Genomic DNA, 8,732 nt, shown 5'->3' on the forward strand with positions numbered 1-8,732 from the left:
AATATTACCAACATCGTGTCTAAGCTGGTAGATATGTGATGTGACGAAGGGGGTGACATCATGATCAGCTATGGATTATTAAATAATACAGATTGATCTATGTGACGGCAGCGATGACCAAGTAAAAACGACGTCGCATCGCTTCGCTCTAATCACACACATTCTCTATATATAAAATTCATTCATTCATTGGAAATCCAAAATCAGAAACAAAAAAATAAATAACTTCTCAGTTCTTTCATTTTATTTAAACTTACAACAATGGCGGACGAAGAGGCGGTGGTTCTGGTGGACTTATGGGCAAGCATGTTTGGAATGAGGGCCAGAATAGCCTTGGAAGAGAAGGGAATCCAATACCAGCACATAGAAGAGCAATTGCCTTACAAGAAAAGCCCACTTCTGCTGGAGATGAACCCTGTTCACAAGAAAGTTCATGTTCTCATCCACAATGGGAAACCGATATGCGAGTCCCTTGTCATTGTGGAGTACATTGATGAGGTCTGGAAAGAGGGTGAAGCTCCATTTTTGCCCTCTCATCCTTACCTTAGAGCCCAAGCAAAATTTTGGGCTGACTTCGTTGATAGGAAGGTTAGTACTTTCAATTAACTATGCATTTATTTTTCATTCATAATATTTACTTGTGTTGAACATTTAATTTGTATCCTTTGAGAGCAGCCTAATGACAAAGTTTACAATTTTTCAGATATTTACTGCGGGAAAAAAAATATGGGAAACGAAAGGAGAGGAAGAAGCGAAGAGAGAATTCTTTGAAGCCTTCAAGTTGTTGGAAGAAGAGCTTGGAGATAAGCAATACTTCGGGGGTGACACATTTGGTTTTGTTGACATAGCTTTTATCCCATTTTATAGCTGGTTTTATTCTTATGAGACTTTTGGCAACTTTAGCATTGAGGCCGAGTTCCCCAAGATTATATCATGGGCTAAGAGGTGCCTTCAGAGGGAGAGCGTCTCAAAACTCTTCCAGACGGCAGAAAAGTCCATGAGTTTGTTTTGCTGCTGAGGAAGGTGCTAGGTCTTGATTGAGAACAAGAACAATAATAATAATGGTGCTTTTGTAATGGAGCTTTGTTTGAAATTCAAGTTATAGATTTTTGCTCTGTCTGCTAAAATGTTGAATGAAAAGTATGTGGTGTGTGTACCATTGGTTTTTAAATAAATAAAACTTAATCTTTTTTATTGTCTGCAGAAGTTTATTTATATTGATCTTAACTAGTTCTACCATTTGGAATGATGTGTTGATTTGCAAAATTTATGAGATTTTATTGGTCTTTTGGGCTTCCTCCATTTACGGTTGTTTTCTCTGCTTTCAGCCTTTCATTGGCAATTTCTGATTGTTATTAAATTGTATATAATTTAATCAGTATGTATTTTGCTCTATAATCTTTTTTTTCTTCACATGTTAGCTATTCCTTTTCCTTTATCCAAAATCAGAGAGTTGAGTTTTAACCAGATAATAATTTGGTATTTGTATGCGATTTCCATGGCTTAAACTTATTCATTAGAGAAGGGGGACAGATAGTGTGTGAAGTGGAAGAGGAAAAGACAGTATGAGAGAAATGGACCAAATCATGTCATGCAAAGTTTAGAGGTTTTTATTTATTTTAAATTGTACACACACACACACACACACACACACATATATATATATATATATATTTGGATAAAATGTGAAGTTTAGAGTTGAATATATTATAGAACCAATCCACGAATACAAAATGTTATAATATTTTTTGCAAACTCCTTGCAAAATTACCTATTTAACTTTTTATTGATAGAGGATGATTTTGAGAAAAGGTACATAAAAAGTTATAAACCTTGCATCTTATGAAACTGTATAGTCTGACAAGGAGTAACCCAAGAGGTACCATCTAATTTTACCAAGATGTCTACTAATGTATATATTATTATTTGAAGGTTAACATATTAATATAACTGGTTAATATATTAATATAATCTATATGATAAATAAACTCTTAAAATAATAAATATAACTAAATATAAGTCAACTAAAAATTTAATTTAGAATTTAAACTTTCTATCTCTAATATAAAAAAAAGAAAAACAAAAATCTTAAATCTTGCTTTCTAAACGTTGCTACAAGGCAAACTTTTACCATTGAACTAGCAGCAAGTGGCAATGCTTTGTACGGTTAGAGTTGGGCTGAAAAGCTCCATTATTGCTCTGTAAAGACAAAAAATCACGAGGCCAAATCTTTTTAATTATTAATTAAATTAGTAATATCACCTAAGCAAGAGCATACAGAAACTTCAAGGTATGACTTTCCGTATACCTTACAAAAGTTTTCTGCCAAAGAATTTGTGGGTTAACATAAAATGATTTTTGTTTTGAAATATTGATGCACCTATTTATTTATTTTTTTACTAGCTAGCACACATAGCCATTATCATGTGGATTATTCAAATCAAAGTAAAAATTTCATCAAGTGAGTTTGGCTCAATCGGTAAACCATTTATATCTATATTTGAAAGGTGTTAGATTCAAAATAGAAATGATGATAATTATTATAAATCATAAGAAAAATATAATTATTATAAATTATAAAAAAATATATATATCATCTAGGTTATTCATTCTTCTTCAACTTTATTTTATTTACTTTGAAACAAGTCATATTGAGGATAATTATTATAGAGCATATTTCAACTTTGTCTTCAAAGTGGCTCAATGGCCTCAAAGGTAGATAATTATTATAAATGATAAAACAAAAAAAATTATGATGTAGATTATTCATTCTTATTTAACTTCACTTTATATCAGCACCCATTCAGAATCCCTTGAATTGAATGGGAAGACACAATAACATGTCAGGAGCCGATTATGTGTCATGGCATATCTTTGTACAAATTGAATGGGAAGACACAATATATATGATTTTTCAAAGCTTTTACAATAGCCACAATTCTGGTTTTTTGAATTGCAACTGATACTACGACCTTTGCTACTCCAACAACATCCATTCTCCATTGGAAGACTATTACTTGCTCTTATCTTGGCAAGGCATTTCCCTATCAGAATATTGCTGATATTAATGGACCCTGCTGCAATGGAGATGCAAACACCGTTAGCGATCAATAAATTATTTCCAGAGACGATGGACACAACTATGTTACAAAGAGAGAAGATTACACAAAATGATTAAATCAAACTTTATAGAAACACGTTAAACCATTCATCATATCCAACCTCTTAAAGATCACATTGAACATATATGAAATGCCAACAAACGATAATACATGACACTCGATTCAAGAAACCTGCCCTCAAAAGACTTAACTTGACAAAGGAATGGGTTAATGGAGATTGTATGCTGACTTAGATTGGCTGACCCATTTTAATAAATCCTCTACACCATTTTCCGAACCAAGATTCTTAAATTTATCCCAATAACAATGATACAATGATTTCATCACACCCTCTATCCATATAATATGTAATGTAACCTTGTAACATCGCAAGAGTGAAGGTCTTTTGAATTTCGAGTCATATAGATCAACACAAAAGAGAAATCAAATTTGGACAAAGAAGCCAAAGAATAAGTAAAGGAACACTTCAAAGTCTTAAATTCATACACATGCCACGCATAATTTCAACCGCAATACCTATACTTCTGAATCGGGTAGTAGTCAAATGGTTTGGTTTTAATCATCAAACTATGTAACATGATTACTATTGAGCCATTATTTAATAAATGAACGAAATGTACATAAAAATGATAAAAAAAAAATGATAGAGAATATTCCCTATAAGATATGTGGATGATGAGTTTAAACTTCTCAATACCTTTAGTAATTCCAAATTTTATATGTCTACCTTATCTTGAGATTCAAATTCAATACATGGTTGCTTTGGACTCGATTTGTACAAAGTTAAGTATTCCTAACTGGATCTTCCAGCCTGTATTATTTTCTAAAATAATTTAGAGTTCATTTGGAAAAACTTTTAGGGGTAAGCATCAAGACATAAATTGTTAAAATTACCAGCTCTTGATATGAAAGTATGGAGGAAGCTATCCAAGTGCAGTTCTATGCGCCATAGAATAGCCTCTAACTGAACCTGTGGCAATATACTGCTGATTGGCACCTAAGATGGGAAAAGTGGGGGTCCAAATTCTAAACAATCTCGATCCAGCCATGAAGGACCATTTTTCAACTAAATTGTGTCATATGGAGCACATTTTTTGTCAACTCTCCCACATTGCATTGTTTTTATTGTAAACAGAGGGCCCAAATAAAGTACAAACGTATGTAAATCAGATCCTGCATAAAATGCAATATTAGTTTCTTTTAGTGTGCATATACAGCAAATTAAAACACAATGCTTCACACCATTGATTAAACTTTATTTATAAAGGCATCTAATGAGGGCAGATCCTGACATACCACAGATGGAAGCTATATTTTGAAAGTCCAAGATTTCAAGGGAATACCCAAGGAACGCATGAAGAGATAATGAGAAATGGGTTTTGCAAGAGAACACTACTGGCAAACATATTATCTCAGGCATAACTTCCATTACTGAAAAACTTTTACATTGTTCAATATGAAACTGCCTACTTGAGTTTTCTAGGAGAATTTATTGACATATAAACTAAATCAATCATAGTTACAATTGAATGAAAACATAATAACGGTCATGATGACTATGATTTTCACTTATCCAGACCAATTGATGATGCTACACCAAGGGCAAGCCACCAATGTCCAAATCGAAGATAATGAAAAAGCTCTTGAGCATGCAGGGGTTCCATCAAAAATTAAAAAAATAATAATAAAACCTGAAGCAAACAGGAAAAAAAAAATTATGAAAGAAACACAGCCCATACACAACATACACACTCCCAAGAAAGAAAAAGGTTCAAATAAAACACAATTAATGAATTTTTTAAGCATGTGCATTTGCATATGAATCAACTCAATTAACCCTAATAGCTACTCTAACATTCTGAACAAAATACTATTTTGTAGCGCTATTAAAAAGTTCAAGTCCAAATGATAGCAAATAAATGTGTACATGCCCGATCAAGGTATATGGTGTCATTTCACATGTAGTAATAAATATATATATATATATATATATATGCTTCTTCTTCTTTTTGTGTGTGGTTAAGGGACACAGATTTACATACTCAATTCTTGTGCTTCTACATTTCAATGAACTGAAATTGTCTGAAGCATACACTGAAACTGTGATAAGTGAGTCATTGTTTTTTTTATAAAAACAAGCTTCGTATAACTTCATCTAGACTGACATTCAGAAAGCATATCCTTTGGTTAGTCTCTGCATCTAAATAAGAAAACTCTTTAAATTCCCCACACTTCACTTTTAGATGCAAAGTTACATGCTAACAAGTCCAAATAAATTTAAAGTACAAAATTACAGCTACTACCTTGGCTAAATGCTGTGCAAACACCTGATTGTGCTAGAGCAAACAGTATGTCACGTGCTGCTACAATCTCAATGATCTTTCACCTCTTTCGCAGGAAGGGCAGTACCATGGAACAATGACATTTTGGATCATGGGTGTCATATACCTCCTGTTCATAAATTCATGCAAATACCATTACAGCTTATAAAGAATCAAACACTAAGAACACAATCAGTACACAAATCTAATCTTTTCTTTTTACTTAGAATATTTCAGAAGGAATTACTCATCCATAAATTTATTAACCACCATTTGATGCACAATTATTTGGTAGCTTTTTTCAAAAGTTATTAGAACAATATCAAATGTTGGCACCAATTCTCTTAAAAAGGGTAGTTCTCTAGGGCACACATATATATAAAATAGAAAGGGTAAAACTTACAGAAAGAAATACTAATCCTTACCAATGATCGAAAGCATTAATGTTAGTTGGCCTAAGGTGAACGGCGCTAAGCCAGTAAATGCACACGAGGCTAAGTAAAGAAACATTAAAGTATTAATTTTAAATACATATTTAACCAAATATCACAAAACCCAAGCTCCTTTCTACAAATTAAAGAGGAAGATAATATTTTTCATGTGTAGAATCCTACTCAATATGACAAGCTTTTCAAGTTTAGCTTTATTCTATGAAGCTCTAATCGTATGTTCACATCAATAAATCAGAGAGAAAGGCAAGACGCTTTCACTTTTATCAGAACACCCTTGAAAGATGAGCATAATGATCAACAATTTTTAAAGTACCCTAATCTAAGCCTTTTCTGTATATTTACAAAACTTAACAAATCTAAGATTTCGAGAGCTCAATAAGTTTCACTTGCAATCGACAAAAATAAACTTAAAATAAAAAAAAATAAATGAATAATTTGCAAACAAAACGACAAGAGTATACGCCGACAGCTTTAAATTTGTAATCAAATTAATATGATCAGCATCAAATCCCTGAGGATCGCACTGCATAAGAGCTTAACGAAGAACCCCTTTTTTATTTTTAGCAAACATAAGAGCTTAACGAAGAACCCATTTTTTATTTTTTAGCAAAATTTAAAGCAAATCAAAAACTTGAACTTCGTAAAAATCCACATCCATATACGAGGTAAGTAAAAGCATCAAAAGCACACAATTATCCAAACACTAAACACCAAAAAAAAAAAAAAAAAAAAAAAAAGGAGGCAAAACAGAAAGAAAATAAGATGATGACTGGAGACGGATATTCCGAAACCTTTCCTGTGCATCACTCATGGTGAAAGCTTGGTCACGTTTCGAACTAATTTCCCTTCGCTGGAGCTTCTTAACGCTGTTGACGAACCCATCCACACCACCAACCCTAGGCCTCTTCTTTGCTACTACACGCCTACCACTGCATGGTCTAAAGCCGGCGAAGATTCAAAATTCTGCTGGAGTTTAAAGTTTTGCTGGCTTATCATCTGCTCTTCCGCCTGCATCTAGCTTGGCCCAACCTTCTGTCCCAACTGTCATCAGCCAAAATCCAAACATGCAAAATATGCCTTCCACTTCACATAATGTAGTAGTGGACTTCCAAGGGAAGTGAAAAAAATTGATAATATAAATTGATGCTAATTGAAAAATTGAGGTTATCAAAATATATTTAAATTTGAAAATACATCTAGATCTAAGTTTAAACATTGATCTCGATGAAATTCTCCTTTTTTCTAGTTGTAATTTGTAATGAGTTTAGTGATGTCCCAAAAAATATATATTTAAATTAGTTATATATTGAAAATACATATTGGTGTTTTTATAAGCAGCATATCAATGTGTTTCTTTTAATTAAAATTAATTAGAAAATTGAGTGTCTCAATTAATAGAATATATATATATATATATATACAAGGGCATCAATTATATTCATTGGTCCAATTTTGAGATTAAAAAAAAAATGCATTAAATCTAATTATTCAAATAGTAATTTTAGAATATCACCAATGACTTTGTCTATTGATAGATTTTTTTTTGTGTTTTGTTACATTTGAAAGATAGACAGCCGGTAAAATAAAAAACCTTTCCAATAAGTTAGTCAAAACATTTTTTTAAGTTGATGTAGAAGAAAAAAGTAATAAACACTGTCAAAGTAACCTTTTATTTTTAAAGACTTTGTCACACATTGTGAACTTTGCTCAAAAGCAATTTGTTTGTTTTTTTTTTTTTTTTTTTGAAAAAAGAACTTGATAAAAATATATATAATTAATTAATAATCATAAATAATTTTCTGCATATCATCATTAAAGAAAATTTTAAAATTAACTGTATATTTATACTGCATAAATTTAGATATCGATAATTTCTATGTTATATAGATAACAATCAATGTTCACCATTGAAGATGCTCAGACTCATTAACTTTGTTTATCTAATTTTGAATATCAAATGGCTTGACATTATTTTATTGGGTTTAAAATCTATGATTTTAGGTATGAATTTGTTAACCATTAAAATGGCTAGAACATGCTAAAAGAGAAAGGTCTTCCAAACGACTATTATGCAAAAGTGGTCGATACTACCATCTACATTTTGAATAGATCTCCAATAAAAATTGTCATGAACAAGACTCCATATGAAGCGTGGCATAAACAAAACCCCCAAGAGCAACTTAATTATTTGGATGCATAGCTTATGTGCATGTCCCCTCATAATACAAAGAAAAATTGGATGAGAATGAGAGAAATATATATTCCTTTGACAGCAGTGAGTGAAAAGGTTATCGACTATACAATCCAAAACAACTAATTATCTTTAATGAATCTGGACATGAAATTGGGAAAGCACTCCCAAAACAGGAGCAAAAATACTTGAAGAAATTCCTATTCTGGATAAGTCAAATTCTCAACTAATTCAAAATCTAGGTCCAAACACAAGTCATCGAAAAACTTCATGCCCTATCCAAATAGTGGATATATCTTTGGATGATGAATCACTGCCAAGAAATGTACGCTCAATTGTAGACATCTATTAATCTATTAATATGATATTTTTTGCATGTGGACCTTAAAATTTTGAAGAAATAGCAAAAAAAGATATTTATATTAAAGCAATGGATGAAGAAATTGCAACAATTGAAAAGAACAATACTTGGGAACTAGTGGATCTACCTAAAGGCAAAGATATTATTGGACTTAATTGTGTCTACAAAACCAAGTACAAAGAAGATGGAACAATTCAGAAGTATAAAGCATGGGTAGTCACTAAAGACTATTCGCAACAGCCAAGAATCGATTTTAATGAGACGTTCACACCAGTTGCTCGAATG

The 8,732-nt window shown here is 31.9% G+C and overlaps 1 pseudogene; it reads left to right on the top strand.

Annotated features, from left to right (window-relative positions):
• The first annotated feature begins 261 nt into the window (after positions 1-261).
• On the top strand, positions 262-1,041 carry LOC107423407 (probable glutathione S-transferase; annotated as a pseudogene).
• The last annotated feature ends 7,691 nt before the right edge of the window (positions 1,042-8,732 follow it).

The sequence above is a fragment of the Ziziphus jujuba genome, chromosome 3 (genome assembly GCF_031755915.1).
Source record: "Ziziphus jujuba cultivar Dongzao chromosome 3, ASM3175591v1".
NCBI classification, from domain to species: domain Eukaryota; kingdom Viridiplantae; phylum Streptophyta; class Magnoliopsida; order Rosales; family Rhamnaceae; genus Ziziphus; species Ziziphus jujuba.